Source organism: Anguilla anguilla, chromosome 3 (assembly GCF_013347855.1).
Source record: "Anguilla anguilla isolate fAngAng1 chromosome 3, fAngAng1.pri, whole genome shotgun sequence".
In the NCBI taxonomy this organism is placed as follows: domain Eukaryota; kingdom Metazoa; phylum Chordata; class Actinopteri; order Anguilliformes; family Anguillidae; genus Anguilla; species Anguilla anguilla.
Genome location: NC_049203.1, coordinates 12,907,121 through 12,927,407, shown reverse-complemented (window position 1 = coordinate 12,927,407; position 20,287 = coordinate 12,907,121). Strand labels below are relative to the sequence as shown.

The following is a 20,287-nucleotide window of genomic DNA, read 5'->3' as shown; positions in this document are numbered from 1 at the left end:
TTATGTCACTCAGCAGTTTTCCTTTCATGCATAGTTACATTTTTTATGTATGTGTATACCTGGAGTATACATTCTAAAATAGAGGGTGGAGATTATGTAAATTTGGATAATTGAGTATTCCGTCTGATTTGCTAAAGCACGCATTAATTGCGCCTCCCCATTTGTGGTGAGAATTTTTAGAACTTCTGAAAGCAGGAGGTATTTTGCCCTGATATAGCCTGTCGCTCATACACAGGATGCCGGAGAAGGGTGTCGGTCAGTACACACATCCTCGGCAGTCAAATCAGTTTGCCTTGTGGGCTGCATGTCCATTCAGTATGGGTATGTAATTCATTTTGAATGCAGCTTTACCTTCAGATACTCTGTGGCCTTCTCCCATCACAAATTAATCTGTGTCTAATGCTTCCACCCCCGCAGCTAGCTCATTGTGAAGGAATTTTACACCTGTTGTTCTATCAGAGTTAATGTTCTTTCCTAAGTTGGATCACCAGATGTGTCTTTTGCCCTCGTAACATTTTTCTTTTTGAACGATGCCTAATTACGTGCCCGCCTTTCTTTACATCCTCTATACCTAATTAATTAATTTAGTATAAATTTTTTTTGTCACTCCAGATTTAAATCCTTTCTATTGGTGTTGTACTGCTATGCTATTATATACCAGTGTGAAGCTGTACCTTGCTGACCATTGATTTTTTTTTTCCCGATCCTGTTTTCTTTTTCTTGTGGTTCCCTCACTGCTTGTGCCTGGTTGCTCCATACCCATTCCCTAGCGCCTTGTAATCTGGACGTGTAAGCATCTCATGTTGTTTCCGACAATTTTATGGGTGTCTTCTACCACAGAATTGCGAATGAGAGGGTTGAATTTATTTGACTGCGTAAACAGAACAAGCCGTGGTAAATTGGTTGTTAATGTGTCACTGTCTGCAGCACGCGACAGATCCGCGATATAGTGAATGTTTTCTGCTACGATCATTTCCTTAGTAAATCTGGCCCACAGTACAGAAAAATAAAAAATATACAGTTAAGAATGTTTTGGTTTCTGAAACATTGCCATCACATCAAGATTAATGGTTTCAGTTTTGTACATTTGTCTGTTTTCCTGAATGCCCACAAAAGCACTCTATGCACAACACTGTAGATTCTGAGCCAGCCGGCCCATAACATGGTTTTGAGTCAATGGGGTGAGGTTGCATACTCAATAAAATCCAACAGGCTGGCTCTAAAGCTCTCGTTGGAGATTGTAACAAGTTAATGATTCCTGCAAAGTTATGGTAGACATTCCCAACATGTCCCCGTTTTATCCAGTTTCCTGGATGCCCCTTGAATGTTAATTTTAAGTCGCAAAGGAACATTGCAGGAATGGTCTCAGAATGATATTCGGGTTATCTGTATTAAGAAAAGAAAAAATTAAAAGTAATTCCAATACTTTTTTGATACTTCCTGAGACACATCCTGATGTTTTTTTTTTTTGTTTGTTTTTTTTTTTGTTGCAACGAAAGCATAATTATATGTGGACTTCACCAGTTTCTATGCAACATGTCATTTTTTCTGTGATTTTGATGGAATTTGCCTGGAACAACGAATAAGACCATTTCGAGAGGATGTTTTCCTCATAATTTCAGTTATAATCTATGGAGAATGTTGCCTGGTGTTCTTGACGTAGTCTGTGTTAGCTGGGTAGAGATATATACTGGGGGCAGAGTGATGGCTAACTCAAAAAGAGCAACACACTTATAGATTTGTTTACAAAGAAGGAAAAAGGAAATGACCGAAGTGCAGATATTGTGATGCCAGGAAGGGTGATGGTGCACTGGAATTTCATCACTCCAGGAATTTCAGTCCCCCGGGAGAGTTGCAGTACCACAGACAGCGCCGGCCCCACTCACAGGCAGGCTAGCAGCTGTGGCTAGCCGCAGTCATCACAGCTGCTGCCCATTACCTAATCACTGAGCCTTGTGATGGTCTTGCTCCCAGGCCAAAAAAAGGGAGACCTTCACCTCCTTTCCTGGTACTGTGGTTGTTCCTGTTTTTTTTTTTTTGGTTTTTTTATTGTGGACTGTTTGACCTGCTTTGGCCTGTAGATTTATGTTTACTGTTTTCACATTTCTTGTTTTAAGAATTTTGAGTTTTGTTGCTTTTCAGTTGCAGGACTTAATCAAAGGCTGTAAGCTGTATATTTCTTGACTTTATTTTGTCTGTTCACCACATCACACAGTGGCTCACCATGCAGATACAGAGGAAGGGAGAGCAGGCAAATAGTGATGTGATAAATATGCACAGAGTCTGAGAGGAAATGTTCAAAATCGGGAAAGGTTTTTTTTTTTTCAGATATTGAAATGCGCACTGACTTCATAATTCAGGAAGGACACTTTCGCACTGTTTCTCTCATAGCGCTTTAAACTGGCAGGCAACATCACACCTGTGATCTCTGACAGCTCCCAGGTGGGCATGAATCCGTGGGTGTCTTTCTTGAAATGAAAATGAATAAAACAGCGTGCAGTAACATAATAAAGTAATGTAACATAATAAACAGTGAATCATGGAGACTGAATTACACAAATAGGCAGTTATGGGTCATCTTGCACAGATAATGAGCTCCTTTTTTTTTCGTCTTCTCTCATTCAGTAAAAGGTCATTGAATTCCCTGAGGGGTACTACACCTGGACTACATTGAAATGATGGATGGATGCACAAAAATTTTATTCCCTTATAAATACAGACTCTCCGACACAAGCTGATGGCCTGTCCCTCCCCCAGGCTTTGTGCTGTCGTGACTTTCAGACTTCTTCTGTTTTGGACCGACACGGGGAATGAAGCTACCTTCGATTTACACTAGTGCCCTGTTTAAGCCTAACTGGCTGCTGGCCCTCTCTGCACACGTGGTGGAGGGGGGGTAAAATTAAAGCGTGCCCGGATTGAGAGGTTACAGCTATGTGGATGCTAGTAAATGAATCGCATAGGTGGAGAGGCATGCTCTGTACTTGTGCAAACAACAGGTGTGCGCACACTAGGCAAAGAGTTGTTTGTGTGGTGCCATTTAGAGAGAAGCCCTCTGAGCTCACTGACCACTTTTCTGAGTGGGCAGCCAGCTGTGTGTTGCCCTTCACGTTTGGCCCTTGGTGTATCAGCTTCGGTGCTGAAAAACACTTCAGAAATACCTTGAACCCCATTTGCCGTACTTAAGATGACCAAAATGTGAGCGGCATAGTTAAAACTGAGGCAAAAGCTATTCAAAACCAATTTAGACAGGAAGGATCTGAGAAACATATGGCCTTGTGTAGGGAGCGGGGAGTAGGCAGTGTGACTGTAACTTTTAACGATGTAAAGTGAACTTGTTCCAATTAAGGAACAGTTTTTGTATCAGAGCATGACTATTTCAGCATGTACATTAGCAATGGCTAATTAGCCATTATAACGACAAGGAAGTGTGTGATTTCAGTAACCTAGATTTCTGTCTCATCACATGCCAGTGTCTCCCTGGCTTATCTGGTACCAAAGGTCTGCCTGCACAAGCTGCACATGGATCTAAACTGATGCACTGCAGAGGGAAAAGAAACCATCCCAAGTACTTCAGAGGAATGTCTGCACTTGCCCACGCGTTCCCAGATTGTTAGGTGAGTTTCCAGAAACGACTATGATCACAGCAATAAAAATGGTGAAAAAAAAGTTTAAAACACTCCACTGAAGACTCAAACACATTGAACAATCTATGTTTCATGTCCTTGAAAATAATGTATTCATGTTCCTCAGACTCATGTTGGCCTTTATGTGAGGAAACATTACGGGACTCATGTGAAATTGCATGTGAAGAGAAGGCAGTGGACAGGGAGCAGACCACTCAAACCAGCAGGAGCCACCGGCGTGTGCGAGCAACACTGACCCTCCTAGATTTCATTTCGCTGCACCATTCATCTGTGAACAAATGGGAGGGCCATGGGGGAGCCTGTGGGGGGGGGGGGAGGTTGGGGCTTGACCCTGATGTTCAAACATTTTCCTGCTGACACATCACACTCATAGCGGTAGGGTCAATGGCGATGCCCAGGGAAATTGTTGTGCGCATGATTAATGCATGATTAACGCTTGAGTGCATATATTAAAATGGCTTTAGATTAAAATATCTACAGGAGGATTATACAACAAAAGTGATCATTCATCCAGCAATGTCATGGTTCAGCAATTTTATATTTGTAAGTTAATTGTCAGCGCTGGGGATTCAATTTCAATTCAGTCAGAAATATTTCGTTAAATCTTTTGTTATTGTTTTTTTTAAATTCAGAAATTAATTTCATTTAAAATGACTAAAATGCCTATAGGGTTCTATGACATTTTTTTCAGTCAATGAATGGAAGTTCAATTCATTTCCAGAACTGGCTGAATTGAAATGGAACTATCCCAGCCTTGCCAAGTATGGTTTGCCTAACCCTGCTCTCGGCCGGGAAAGACACATCGGATTGACACTGGCAGAGCCTGAGGCAAACGGTGAGAGGTGACTGGAAATCACTGCTGCTGTGTGGGTGAAACTATTCCACTGTGGCACCCATTCAACCGTATACTCCATAAGATCGTTATTTGTGGTAATTACTTGGAACTGTTCCTTCTCTACATAAAAATTCAGCACCTGGGATGGAACTGCTCCTCTGGCAAAAATGACATTATTGGTGTTGTTAATGGTATAGCTGCACTCTTAGTTTTGTTTATAATTTAATGTTGCGGTATCGGTCTTGCATCGCTACGTAATCTCCCAAACACATCAACGCCCTTCCCCCTTCAAGGGGAATATCAAACTTATTTTTGATTGTCTCCTGGTTCAATCTACCGATTAAGAAAGCATGTTCAATTTCCTCAGAGTGAGAGGAAAGGACATAGAGATTAATCTGTCCATCGGTGATTGCTGCATTTAAAACCAGTCAACCTTTTGAAAGCATCCCCCAAGAAATTGCCTTTGATTTAAAATGTCCTTTAATGTGATAACTGCTGTTTTCCTTTTTGACCTCTAACAAACTCCTGAGAATGTTTCTCAAGATGATTGGTCCAAATACGTCCCAATAAAAATTAAAGGACGAATTGCAAAGTTTTGTATTTAAAGTGCATTTCTGCGATCCAGCATAAGCCATCCAGCAAGAGTAGGCCCATGCTAGTTAAAAGCACAGTTTAAATAAACTCCCATTGATGTTTTTTCTTTGAAGGGATGGTGTCATTATTAGTGGGAAAGCTAGATCTTTCTGTCTGTAATGGATACACTACTGTGACTCCAAGTGGCCTTTTCTGTTTGTTCCTTCTTAGCTTCTCCCACAGCCGTAGGCTCTTTGGATGTATCTATAAAAGAGCACTGCGATATCCAGGCATGCTTATCCTTCCCACCAATTAGGGCTGTTCTCTGAACTGCGTGGGCTCGTAAGCTTTCTGCAGGCAGGTGGGCAGTCCTGTCTCCAGCAAAGACCAGTCCTTGAGTTTTCTGGTTCACTCGTTGTCACGCTGAGTACCAGGGGGAGACGCCATGGCTGGGAACTTGTACTAATTAGGGCTAATGATTGTCATTGCAGCCAGGCGGCTAATTGTTTCACACCAGAGTAAGAAACAGAGGACGCTCGGTGTCCCTTGGTGGCCGGCATTGCTGAGCTCTCTTGGCATAAACAATGACACTTTCCGGAAAGGCGGGAGGGCGGACACGAGGCTTGGTCACAGGGGTCGTGGTCCTGGAAATCCAGACAGTTAGCTTCAAAGAGATTTCTGGAGATTCTCACTTTATTAAAAGTCTGTGAACCGTGCTTTAGGCCACAGCGATTGTCATGTCAGAGAAGCAGCAGTAGACATTGGTCAGGTTCTCGTAGGGCAGTTCTCAAAACTGTGACGTATGACACCCCCCCCGCCCCCCCACGTTGCTGTTCAACCCACTCAACCACTTATAGTTGATGTTACCCACGCATCTTTATTCCTTGGCAAACTAACATCACTGCAGCATTTTTGTTTTTCTTTTTGACTGTGTGTGCGCTAAGAAAAATAAAATTCAGAAGAAGGCTGTGACACGATAGACAAATAGCTTTCAGCAGGCCATCTCCTATCGTAACGGGTCCCGTTAGATTCTCCACTGCAATTGCAAATTCCAGTTTTACAGAAAAATCTTTACCTCGCAGGCTAGTAAGTTGCTTTTCGAAATAACAGTTCTCCCCACCTCTGAGATTGATTTTGAAAGGGATTTTCCTTAATTTAACGGCTTTTGCCAGGCTTATAGCAGAGAGGTATGAGACTTACACAGGAGGACAGGAGCGTGACAGAATGGGGTCCACGCCTTCATTCCACTCTCGGGCCGGACCATCTTCGGTGGTCATGGACTAATGGGGAGTAAAGACAGCTAAAAGGAATTGCCAGGCCCGTGGTTCTGTGGAGCAGTGCTCTTCAAACTGATTCTTTAACTGCTTCTTCCTGGGGGACAGATTATTTTTAAATGGGGTCAACAGAGGCCAAACATTTTCCGTGCGCCGCTTATGAAATATTGCATGAGCAAGCGGTATTTTGCATGCGTGCGTAAACAAAATAATGCGCCCCCTTAAAAATATGCGCGGCTATTGCTTATCATATCCGTCACAGGCGCAACGTGCGCTGACTCTGCAGAGCCCATGCAGATGCGGACGTCGATGCGCTCGGTCGCATTTTTGAATTCACCTGAATGATTGTTTATCTCCCCCATTGATCCGGAGTGCGTCTGTGGCGGACTTGCTTCGGCCCCCCCGATGTAAGGGCTAAAGGTGGCTGCTGACAGACGGCTTGTAATGACACTTCATTGCTTTCCTGGCACCGCGTCGCCCATGCGTTGCCATCTCGCTGCTCTTGGCAGACGTATTAGACAAACCGGGGAGGGGAGGGGAGGAGGTGAATTGCTTGGGCAGCAACAGCGCTTCTTTAATGTGATGGAAATGGCGGTTCTTGACTTGTTTGATGTTGTTGTTTTTTTTTTTGATCGTGATTAACCATCACACCCCTTCCCCACCCCTTATGGAGCTAATTCAGAGATTCTCTCTCTCATGTCACTCCACAGGCTCTCAGTGTGCTCACAGGGAATTAGGAAATCTCATTTCAGGTTCACAACATGCCCACAAGGAATTAGGAAATCTCATTTCAGGCTCTCAGTGTGCTCACAAGGGAATTAGAAAATCTCATTTCAGGCTCACAACATGCTCACAAGGAATTAGGAAATCTCATTTCAGGCTCACAACATACTCACAAGGAATTGGGAAATCTCATTTCAGGCTCTCAGTATGCTCACAAGGGAATTAGAAAATCTCATTTCAGGTTCACAACATGCTCACAAGGAATTAGGAAATCTCATTTCAGGCTCTCAGTATGCTCACAGGGGAATTTGGAAATCTCATTTCAGGCTCACAACATGCTCACAGGGAATTATGAAATCTCATTTCAGGCACACAACATGCTCACAAGAAAAAAGAAAAATGTACACAGTGCTGACATTGAAAGACATTTTGATATTATTAATGCATATACAGAGGGTTGTTTCGTCCTTTATTATAATGTAAGCGAATTACAGCATTTCATGCAAGGCCAAAAAATGAAATGATCGATTCATTAAAATGAAGATTTGTTTACTCTTATAGAACCAGTCATCTGGATTCAGCCTATATGGCAAACATTTATATGACTTGGCACCTTCAGATGTTGAACTAAAGATTTTGTCGTTTCTCTAAAGGAGTCAATAAGAAGAGTGTGTCTTTTCCCTCCTTCACAGAAAAGAGCCTGTACTTATGAAATCAAACACTTCCCATTTTCACCTGAGTCCACTGAACCCTGCACATTATTTTATTTTGGTTTGTTAGTGTATTGTTTGTCCCTCTGGTGAAAATGAAGATAATACAAGTTTAGATTTTTCACCCATTTTTTCCAGTATCTACAGTATTAGCATCTTCTATATAATATTTTCATCCTTCCTGTCTAAAATATAAGGATTAAAAGAAGGCAAGACTAAGATCCGACTGTGATGACCTCACACTGCGAGCATCTCGATAGAATGTTTTCGTGTTTGTGAGAGAGAAAGTTAAGAGCGGTTTGATTTATTTTTCAATTTGTATCAGTGTGTGGGAAGCGCTAGCCACTCACTGATGTGATTTCATATAAACAGATAAATGCCTGGGAGATTAGAAGGCAGGCTTATGGAATTTGCATTGAATAGTCTGACAGTCAGACGAGTCAGTGTTGATCCATGCCGTCTTCCTTTTACAGTTTAACTTCATTACTGTAATCCGAGCATTCAAAAAATGAAACAAACCCCCATTTAATATTTGAGAACCAGCCAAGCAGAGCCTCTTGAAGCATCTTCGTATAATTTTTAAAAATCTGTTTATTTAATTTAAAAGAATGTTAAGAACAGTGAAAGTTTTCCATTGCTGGGAAACATCAGACTTAAGATTTAACCTTGGCTCGTGTTCAGAATTGTTAGTGCTATTCAGTAATGAAACCATTCACTATTTGTTTGCATTACTTGACGCTTTTCAGCTCTCCCTTGTGATCACTTGAATTACTTGAACCACTAGTAATGCCAGACAAATCCCTGAATACAAATGCTCGCATCTATTCTCACCTATTCTTCTTTTGTACTGTACAACATTTTCTTACGGAACATGTCTAGTTGATCATTGTCTTGAAGCAGTGCTTTCGAATTGTCCCAGTATCTTAAGAGTTCATTGCGAGAGCACGTTAAGCTCGGGTCTGATTGGGGTAGCAGGGGGGGCGTTGTGGTGAGATGGCTGGTGTCTGGGCCAGGGGACAGGGCTCAGTGATCTCTCTCCCGTGGGCTCTGCTGCCCCAGGTCAGCGGTGGCCCCTGTGGCCCTCCACACTGGGGTCTGTGATGTGCATCGCAGCAGAGTGTAGCAGGTGTCACCGCCACCAGCTTTAGCGCTACTGCAGAGGTGTCCTTTGATGGAGGGGCTGTGGAAGGAATTTGTCCTGGCTTTTTTCTCTCTCTCTCTCTCTTCACTTGAACAGTTTGTTGTTGCGTCCTTTTTTCTTTTTTCTCTTTTTTTTGTTGCTTATTTTAAGGTGGAAACAAAAAACAACAAACCCCGGGGCCATCCAGTACCAAGGCTGGGGACTCGCGGCCGTAGATAATGTAAAAAAAAGCGGTACAGCTCCTGGCTGAAATGCCTCTGTCAGCGTGGAGGCTTCGGGCGTCAGGCTATTCCCCCGGCCGGCCCTCAGAAACGCAGAGTGCGGCGTTCCCAAAACCCGCGCGGTGGAGAGCGGCGGAGTCGCCGTCCGCTCCGTCGCCTTCCTCCTCCGCTATAGGTCAGAGGCGGCGCGACCGCGCCGAGGAGCCCGCCCGCCGCGGGGGATCGGCGTCGCTCCCAGGAAAAGGTCAGCTCCGTCTCTCAAAGTTTAATTACGAGATTTTCTTCGACTCCTCGCGCGGCGTGCTGTCGGCCCCTTTCCGTTTGAGAAGGGCCCGATCCCGCCGGGGCCCGAGGAGAGCTTCCCCCGCCACGCCGCCGTTTCTCAGCCTCCCACCGCGTGTCCGCGGCCTCTCTTTTCTCCGCCGTTTCTTTCCCAGCGTGCACTGCTCTTAAGCGCCGTAGGGGGATAGGGTTACGAATGGTTTGGCGCCTGCTGCAGTAGAACGAATATGACATTTATTTTTTTTTTTTGTTCCTTTTTGTTCTTCTTGGCATTGTCCTTGCATTTATCACAGCTGGCAGTGCCACACAAATCCGGCTGAGATATATTAAAAAAAAACTTTTTTTATGGGTGAACACGTCGCAGATGGATCGAATGTGCACACAAAAGGATCTGGGTTGGGTGCACAGCCTAAAAAGGTCCTCCATCAAATTCCTGCCACCTCACATAAGAGGCAAGGAAAAGGCAGGACTCCCAGAATTACAGTTGTTACACCCAATGCTTTTCCTAATATTTAGCGTCAAATTTGAAATTTTTCAGCTTTAACGGTAGGGAGACAGGACGTTCAGTGTTGAGAGTAGAGCTGAGTAACTGGTCGGTATTCCTTTGCTAATACAGTATGTTACACTCAACAACCCCCATGGGCTACAATAACCATGTAGTTAACAAATGACAAATATACATGCCACATACAAATCAGTGTTATAAAAAGATATTTTTAATATAATATTAAATACAAAAATGTAACACAAGTCCAACTTGCCAGCATACACAACAACAGAACTGAGGACAGAGAAGGCATAGGAGACTATCCTGTATGCTACATTATTGCCTACATCAGATCTTCTGGAAAAGAGAGCTTACCTACTTACAGTACTGTAGGTGATCATGATCTTCCGCATGTGTAAGCTTTTACGTTGATTTTAAGCTTCACTGATACCCCCCTGCAAGGAAAACAAAACCAAATGAAAAGACCATTTACAAAATTATAAATCAAAATGGAGATCTTGCTTTGGCCGTAAAAAATGCCTGCCTCTCCTCCCTGCTGTCTCTCTCTCTCTCTCTCTCATCTCCTGGACAGAAAACCTGAGGCTTTTTAAATATCCCACTGCACAGCTGATCCTCCACGTTAGATTTGATCCGGGAGGTCAGCTGATCGCCGGTCTTCAGTCCCTCCAGCATTTTGTGGCGACACTGCATAACAGCAAGCGCAGGGACGTTACGATTGGAACCTGCCGTTCCTGTTGAGATGGCCAGACACGGCATTGTGCAGCAGTTGCATGTTTTTTGTTTTTGCTTTATTATTTTTTGCCTTTAACTAATACTGTAGGGACCTTGAAATACTTTTTTTGATTGATGATCATTGTGTCTCCCGGCCTATATGGGGTGTCTGTATGGGCCATTTAGTCAGATCTTCTCTTAACTGATGGGCACTTTCTTTTCTCAAGCGACTCATTATATAAAGCCTGAGAATTCACATACTACTTAAAGGCCTTAATTAATACTCGATGGAAGGGTGAAGTCTGGCAGTTATGGCCTTGCATTGATCAAGATTATATTGAGCACCGTCTCTGGTATAACACCACGACCGGCGTTTCTTAAAAAAGTGCTTTAACATATTATGTTTTCCGCAAAGCGTACAAGCCAGCGACGGTAGGCCAGGCAATGTGGGAGGATGGAACGGCGGTGGATTTCTGCGCACCCTGATTTCTCTTCCCACACGGCCATTGGGGCTGTCTGGGGTGTGACAAATGATTTCTATAGGTGCCTAACGACGGGGGGGTGTGGGGGTGGCCCACGCAGCTTGTCAGCGTCAGATCGTCGGAAGTGCGTGACCCGGGTTTGCTGACTAACTGAATTTTTTTTTCTCTCTCTCTCAGAGCGAGCCTCAGTGGGAATTAAGTGCTGGCTTTCCCTGCGATTAGCAGGAAGCTGTTATTAATAGGAGCGTAACTTTGAAGCGTGAGCTCACGGGAGTAACCCGTCTCTATTGGGCATCCGGAGGCTGCTGCATCCGGGCGGGGCAAGCGCTTCCTGGCCCCTCTGTCTGCGTCACGCCTTCACTCTTCCTGACACTTCTCCTCTCTCCTCTGGAGCGACCGGGGCTGGAACGATGCGCTTGACTTGGTTCACGGCAGCCTCATCTCATTACTCCGGAGTTTTCTCTCCTTCCCTCCTCTGGGAATATCTCCAGAAGCCATGGTCCCATGTCTCATCAGGCTTTTTGATATGTGTGTGTGCACATGTGTGTTTGTGTGTGCGCGTGCATGTGTGTATGCCTGTGTGCATGCGTGTGGGTGGGTGTGCGTATGTGTGTGTTTGTGTGTGTGTGTGTGGGGGTGTGTGTGTTTGTGTGTGTGTGTGTGTGTGCGTGTGTGTGTGTGTATGTGTGTGTGAGTGTGTGTGTGTGCGTGTGTGTGTGTGTGTGTGTGTGTGTGTGTGTATGTTTGTTTGTGTGTGTGTATGCGTGTGCGTGCGTGCGTTTATGTACATATGCTTGTATGTGTGGATGAATGAGTGCCAGACCTGAGTCAACAGGACATGATTAACACGACATGACAGCAATAACATGATTAACACTGATGGTGAGAAATACAACACTGCGACACAGCTTTACTGATATAATATGGCTTGATTCAAGGCCCTGCACGTCAGAGTACAAATGCTGTGTTGAAATTCAGAGCTTAGACATGATCAGATACAAATGCAATGGAAATACAGGGAGCTTTGAGATCTGTGGGGGAGGACTCTGCAGCTTCACCAGTCATCAGTGTCTGTAATGGCTGTTGTGTTTCTGATCATTCTGCTATAGGATATGATGATGTGCACTATTCAAGATGTACTGTAAGATCTGATTAGTGGAACTGTGTGAAATTGTAAAACACTGTTCTAATTTTTGAAGTGTTTTTATAAGTTGTGCTTTTAAGTTGTAATGCTGTGCTTGCAGAGGAAGTTTTTGCTGTTAAGTTTGTCACCTACTTCAAGCTATTTAACTCCCATTTAATTGTAGGCTGACAGAACAGCACACTGAGAAATGCAATTACAGTAAGAACCTGAACTAAAGATTCAAGGTCCTTGGATAAATATGTTGTCGTGCTATTAAGGGGTGACATAGCTTCTCAGGTAGACATTAAAATGCTCACACCTGTGCAGTGTAGCAAATTATCTTTGAAAAGTGTGTTGTACTATTTGTTGACAGTACATTTGGTACCATTCAAATGTATAAACATAGACTCCAAAAAGAGATTTATAAACTATATTTAATACTATATTGCCAAACTGGTTAGGGTCGCATTGAGTAGTGTTCTATTTTAAATTGAAATTACCTCAGTAGAGACGGGGTTACTGAGTTCTAACAGTCAGAAAGGGCACTGCAGGTTTCTGTACAAGATATAGATTTGATGTAGTGCAGTGCGCTCTGCTAAAGTTTTTAAGAATATCAGTATTTCAGTAAAGACAGTTGTTTGCAGGGAGTTACATATTGCTTTGTCCATTGCATTTGACAGATGGAATACATTAGAGTCAGATGCTGTCGCGTATTATGGGGGAGATGGAGAACGGATTCTTGCTTTTCAAAGTGCATACCAACCTGACTGTTTGGTTGGAAACAGCGGGGGATATTTTTGATTCGATTACTGAAGTACCCCTTGAAGCTCATTGAGAGCAGACTTCAGTTAAATATGCGTTTAAAATACTTAACCCCCAGAAAATTTGAAGTATCACTCCTGAAGATATCTGTAAAATGTTCAACAAAAAGTACTTACATTTGCTGGTGTCTATAGGGTTAAAGTATTTAGACCCAGGGCTGATGGGGAGGGCTTTTTGTAATCTCTGGAGCATTCAGCCATGCTACCTAAAGAGCACCATCACTGTATTTTCGCCAGTACACCTTACATGATTAATCAGGTGGTCAACAGCTGAGCGCTCTGAGGAGATTTAAACCGTGGCAAATTTACAAACACATAGTCAACTGCCTGAATTCAGTCATCATTTGCCCTTAACCCACAACTTGCAATTAAAAGCGACAAGGGTTCAATGTTTTCTTCAACAATCATGGTTTTGGTGAATTTAGAAATCTCCAAACTTGGAGCAAAAAAAAAAATGGCACTTGAATTTATTTGTCAGTTGTAGAGCAAATATTGATTTTGAGGCCAAAGAGTCAGAGACCTCATCCCTGGTGTGGATACCGGAGCAGGGAGGCGTCTGTGCGGTGTCAGGTTTTCTCCTCGCGTGCCGATGCGAGATGCCACGCGAGTGTGATCAGGCACAGCCCGTGCGGGCACAGCCTCTGCCCGCCTGGCAGTTTGACGCGTCAGCCCGCTGCACACCGAGTCTCGATCTCGTCCCCGCAGCCCACACAAAGACCCCCCTTCCCCCACCCCCCTCTCCCGTCTCCCCCCCCCTTTAGCTCTGAGCCAGCCCTGCTTGCTGAATCTGAACAAAGCACCTGCCACCGGCCCTCCTGGCTCCGCAAACATTGTGTCAGGTGCCAGGCATCCACAGGCAAACAATTTGCACACCCAACTGCTCTATCCGCTCCTCGGAATTCGGTTTGGACGCAGCTGATTAGGTTCACCTGCGGCATGTCGTTTCACTCCAGGTAATTCATTTGGTGAATAACAAATGGTTAATTTAAACCTGTATATACATACTGTGTCTGCCCAGGATATTAACAAGTTTAGTTTAAAAACTTTGGGGGAAAAAGATTCTCTTTAAGAGCTTATCTCTGTATCGCTGAATTATGCACTAGGTTGGAAAAACAACTCAGAGTGAGTGAGTAGGGCATATAGGGTTATTCCCTAGCAGAAAAATTCTTAATATTTACTGTTATATTTCAGTGAATGTTGAGTGCGTGTTTTCTAAAGAATCATAATTCTCACTTACCATGGAATTAGCATTTAGGCTGCTTTTGGGTATGAAAGGTAAGCTAAATGTTACCTTGAATAACTAAGACAGTATGCAAAATGTTTAGCTTGACAAACCAAACCTTTTGGTTTGGTTTGTCAGAATAATTCTGGTAAACAGCTGAAATATGGTAAATACATTTGGTTGGATGTAGTCGACCTCAGTTGCTCTCTTTTTATATCTTATGAGAACGGAAACGACAGTTTGTGAGACTACTTTCCTGCAATCTGATTGGTTCTAACAAGCTTGAGCATGTGCTCTCTCACACGTCAGCTTGGCTTAAATCACTGCCTCCAATAGGAGCTCCAGTGACACTGACTGTTGGTTTACCTGAGGTCATGAGCTGGACCAGTGAGGCTATGTTGGATGTGCCAAGCCCACCGCAGGCGCAGCACACTTAATTCATTGAGAAAAGTTTGGGGGTTTGTTTTGCGAAACACTTCTCACATTTTAACTATTTCAAAGACTGACAGCCTTCAGCAGAAACCTGTGAGGTCACTGGATTGCAACTGGGATCGGTTACTGTTGAATCTTGAAAGTGGGTGTGCATTTGTGCGGTTCCTTTTTCCTGTCATCCGTTTTTCTTTCTTTCTCGGGATGCAGATGTTGGCCGGTAACGCCGTTACGCAGAACGGGATTGACAGGGGTGATGACTGCTCGTCAGCCTAAGTGTTCTCACCCAGTGGGACTTGCCTCAGCCATTATGAGCATAAAACTTACGGAGACAAAGTCATTCACAGGATCCGAAGGAAGCATCCTGGCGTTCTCGCTCGCTAACACCGACTCTCTCAGACAGGAGCTATGAAATATTTAAGTTTCCCGTGTTTCTTGAGGCCGGGTTCTCTGCGCTGTGATTTTTTTTTTTTTTTTGAACGTTGACAAAAGCCGTCGTTAATTAACAGAGAGCAAACAAGAGAAGCCTCGTCTTGTCTTCCCCGCTTTTCAGAAAGAGCCGCGTCAGGAATGCTCCAGACTGCCATTAGCTGGAGGGTATTAAAAAAGGTGCGCACTGACTTGATGTGTTTGTAATTACTTGTATTTATTGTGCCGCGTTGAAAGTGTTTACACGTGTAATATGACAGGCGCGTGTTTGTGGGGCCAGTGCAAACGTAGCACGTTCTCCGCAGCCTCAAGACCATCATAAAATGAGACTATGAAGCGCAAGTCTGCTCCTGCAGGGTCCGGTCTGGAGGAAGCAGCTTAATTTACACCTGAAATCAAATCAGAGCTCTTTCTTACATTTTTTTTCCCCGTATAAATGCCCTCTGGCCACTTTTCGGAAATCCGATTAGTATTTTGATCCGATGTGTGAATTGGAAAAAATACATAAGTTAGTGGGCAGATGGAAAAATTGCCTCTATATTCATCAGTGATCGTTCTCTGCAGGAAGGAACTGTGGGTGTAGCAAATGCAGACTTAATTCGTGAGGTCTCCTACCCAATCTCAACTTCTGTCAGGCCACCTGCCGCCAACCCCCCCCCCCACCCCCTCAACAAGCTCTGTACTTTTACATTGCTCGCATTCCTCCTGCTTGTCCACATTAATGAAAACCTTCCATAGAAAATAGGGGTGTGGGGGAAGGGGGGGGGGACGTTGTAAGGAATCGTTTTGTAGTCCAATCCAGCTGTCAGTCAACCAACTGTCAAATTATTTATATGGTTACCCTCACAATTGGATTATCCATACAATTGATGCAATAAATAAAGTACAGTTGTATCGCCTGTGTATTGCCAGTCTTCTCACAACAGAACAGCTGGATGCGTTCAGTAAGAGAGAGCGCGTGTTATAGCGTGTCTGCTCCTGACTCTGAGAGACAAACTGAGAGTCAAACAGTAAAAAGGTTTTTTTTTTCTGATTTCCATTTTTCTGTCAAGTCACAGTAAATACTAAAAAAAAAAACATTTTTTAAAAACCCCATCGTCTTGTGAAAACGCAGCACCTTGGTTTTTTCATCCGTGAAGGAAGAATAAAATGAGAGGGCGCCCTTCCTCTCTGGCTCCGCACTTCATTAAGCGGGGGTGGGGGGGTCACTTTCAGCGATGGAGAAATCTGGTTACTTGGCGACCCCGACACATCCAACAAATGGAGCAGAAGCTTTATTTAGGATTCTAGTGCCCAGTAAATCCACCGGCCGGGCGAGAAGGGAACCAGGCTGTGTGTAGCTGGGATGATTGTGCTGGTGAAAACCAAAGAACTTTCAGTCACCGGAAGCCATTAATTAAAGACCATCCCCGCGCCCCAAACCCCCCCCCCCCCCCCCCAGCCCCCATCCACACACACACACACACAACCCCCCACACATGATTTGTTCACCTTCATTGTAATAGCACCCCGAACAATTAATTATGCCCATTCATAATTACTGGGATAACTGAAAATAATGCTGCAGAAAGAGGGGGTGAGAAGATGATAATTTGCAGCCAGCATCTGTGAGCTAAACCGAAGCTTTTGTGGGTCAGCGGTGGTCAAGCTTTTCCTTGATTCGTTTATTTGCTTTTGTTCTTTTTCAATCTGCCTTGTGTGATCACTCGCATCTCTTGAAACAGAGTCTGTTTCTCTCTGTTTCATTTTTGATTGCTTTCCCCCCAAAACCTCACAAGTATTAATATGAAAGATGAGAGAAGCCTGTAGCCACATAGCGAGTTGTGAATTTCACAGTGATGAGTGTTCAGATCTTTGTGTGAGATTAGTGCTTGCACCTGTAACATAATGAATAGATTTTTAAGCCCTCAGGTAATCTTGTGCTGTGTTTGGGCAAGTCCATTTTATCTATTGTTATTCAAGACATCAGTAACGGTTTTTAATCAACCATGGTTTTCAACAGTCATTACCAGTTCAATATTTCACTTTGTCATGCATACATTTTACAGTCTGTTATTCTGTGCCATTATTTGTAATTCCTGCTTGCGTGGTCTGTCTCAGAATTTGAGGCTTTGCCAAAGAAAGCATATTGTATATCCTAGTATTGTGGTTAAGGATTGCAAGTTCAATTCTCCAGTGGGGTATTGCTGTAGTACCCTTGCGCAAGGTAGTCAAACCAATCTGATTCTGTAGCTATCCCAACTACAGTATATAAATGTAAGCTATGTACATTTCTCTCCGTAAGAATGACAGCTCTGCATATAAATCGTTAGTTAGCATTGCTAACCATCTCTTGAGTCCTATAACTCATGTAAATGTTTCTCCCCATTTGACCGAGTGTGCCAGAGGGGGAGGGGGGGGGTAGCCACCTGGTTGCTTTAATTCCCTTGCAAAGGTACAGGAGATGTATTAAAGGCCGGGAAAGATGTATTTAATGCCAGGGAAATCACGGGAGGGTGTGGGCGGGGGCCGGGGGCAATAACTCCTCATAGCTTCTGACTTTCCTCTGATTGACTAAGAATGGCTCTCTTGTCCAATCAATAAGTACGATGCGAAACGTGTGATACGGGTATCAATCTGTGCGAGTCAGCGGCGCCCTGGGCTGGGGCAGTAACAGAAGAGCCTGGGCTTAATGTGCTCTGGCGGCCAGAGCTTCAGTGAGAAGCGACCGCCCGTACATCCCGTCTCAGCTACGTGTCCGACTCCGCCTCGACGGTAATTGTTATGTGTGGCTCAAAGAACGCTGGCTAGTGGTACAGCGCGAGCGTTAATCAGATCTGTCTCCGCAGCCAATGGCGTTCATGGACTGTCGAGCGGGAGTCGCGGGGGGAATTTTTAAGCGACTTCGTCCCCTGGATGGAACAAGCGTTCCGCCCACTGAAACCCAGTGCGTCAGAGGCTTGACATTTTAATTGGCCGTGAAATATTAGACATGCAGCAACCGACTGTTCAATGCCGTAGCAAGGATCTGGGTGTGTGCAAAGTTGACTGATTTCTCTGGGGAAGGGCTTTCTGTGTGAACTTCTACTTCTGCTATGACAGTACATCACCTGTCAGAATGATTTCAACCGAATAAGGACAGGATGCATATGAACAGTGTGTATGTGGACCAAAAGCACTTCAGGAGGAATATGGCAAGCGTAGAGTCAGGATAACGCATGCTAATGTAAGTTTGTAGTAAATAAAGAAACTCCATAGAAAAAAACCGCGATTTTGTTTTACATCCCAAGTCAGCTTTAAAAATCGCATCACTGTGAAGCTGCAGTGTTTTATACTCACTGGAATCCTATCTGTGCAAGAGAAAGTGTCTTGAAAACCCCTACTGGAGGTCTTCCCAGAGGCAGGAGAATTAAAGAGGTTCCTGTGAGCCTCAGGAGTCGGAAGATGTTTTTTCCCCCAGGAAATCACCAAATAATTCCAAACCAGAAATGGCCAAACATAACTCAGCTGAGCCTGGGGAGACAAATCAGCTGGTGAATAAGCAAAAAACCAACTTGAATAGCAAAGCCATAGATTTACAGTTTTTGGCTTTTTCAATTACTGAGTGCTGAGCTGGTGGAACCACTTCTAATTGAAGGGGCACCATCTGAGAAGCATAAACCATCTTGTGCCCATGAGGGTGGCATGCCTAATCTACCAGCACCCTCTTCTCTGTAGTGCTGAATCTGCATCTGTTAATTTACTTTCCCAGGTTGAGAGAGGGAATAGGCAGGCATGCATGGTGAGGTATGATCTCGCTTTATTTTTATTTTTTTATTCATTTTATTACAGGATTTGGCCCACGGTGCTTCCGTTATTGTCATTTATTTTATCCCTGATGAATTCATTTGTGTGCAGTAAGTGTAATCCGGATGTGCTTAACTCTGGGAGAGGGGGTGTCAGTTGGTGTCTCTAAGGGTGGGGTGGGAGTTGGGGGTCTGTCGCCTTGCCTGCCACTGATTAACATGGGACTTTGAGGGTCTGAACCAGCTCTTGTTCCAGCACTGTCACTGTGCTGGGTTAGAGCACAGCCCTCACTGTGCTGGGTTGGAGCACAGCCCTCACTGTGCTGGGTTGGAGTAAAGCCCTCACTGTGCTGGGTTTGAGCATAGCCCTCATTATGCTGGGTTTGAACACAGCCCTCACTGTGCTGGGTTAGGGCAGAACACTCACTGTGCTGGGTTGGAGCACAGCCCTAACTGCACTGGGTTAGAGCACAGCTCTCATTGCACTGGGATAGAGCACAGGCCTCACTGTGCTGGGTTAGAGCACAGCCCCCACTATACTAAGTTTGAGCACAGCCATGGATTTAACTCTAGTTCCATCAGACCCGGCTTGCTGCTCTGGCGACCTTTTGGCAGCATGGATGACCTTTGAAAAGGGGGAAGTGTGGCCTGCTGTTTCTACTGTTCCTTCCCTGGACAGATGTGACTCCTTTAAGCCCCCTTAGGCAGTGCTGGGGGGGTTGGGGTTGATAAGCGGATTTGCACTGAGATTACTACCTCCACACCACACACATACCCCCCCACCCCCCAAGGTCAGAGAGCCTTTGTGAAACGATGAGCTGGCCAGATGTTCCTGACTGTGGACCAGAGGTGTCTCACCAGGAGGGGAGTAAGAGAGGTAACAGGGGCTTGGCCTCTTCTATCTGTGCCCCCGATGCGCTAGCTTTACTCCACTCAGGGGCCATGTAGCAGTCACCACACCCACTGGGGGGCTGGGGGGGGGGGGGTGGACTGACCATTAGACTGGCCACAGCGACCTACACCTGGGTCAAATCTGTGTTTGCAACGCTTCAAGTCTTTAGATGCTGACACAGTTACCAAACCGCTCCTGCAGATCCCCTGGGAGTCGTCGACAAACCATACCGCTAACCAAAGCATAAAGTAATATCGTCTGAAAAAAAGATTTCTGAATTTAGGTGACCATATATAATGCTCTTTTAAAACTGTTGGTAAATTGTGTCAAAGGGTTTCAGGTAACTATTGACCCGGGTTCAGCCGCTGATGTCAGAAGAAGAAGCAGGGTTTCCCTGAGTGGAGACGTGAATGGCATGCACACGAACGCTCCCTCCTGCGTGAGCAAATCTCCATGTGAGACGCGAGGCGCTTTGACAGCAATCAGGCGCTGGAGTGCTGGTT

At 44.6% G+C, this 20,287-nt stretch overlaps 1 protein-coding gene across 2 annotated transcripts in view; it reads left to right on the top strand.

The window, feature by feature from the left end:
• htr2cl1 (5-hydroxytryptamine (serotonin) receptor 2C, G protein-coupled-like 1) overlaps window positions 1-20,287 on the top strand; it is a 63,409-nt gene that overhangs the window by 26,673 nt on the left and 16,449 nt on the right. Inside the window, exon 2 of one of the 2 annotated variants that reach the window (XM_035411142.1) lies at window positions 3,471-3,614. The exons of the other annotated variant lie outside the window; for it this stretch is intronic. The gene's annotated coding sequence lies outside the window, so the exon portion shown is untranslated. The remainder of the gene's footprint in view (window positions 1-3,470; window positions 3,615-20,287) is intronic. 2 annotated transcript variants of the gene reach the window in all.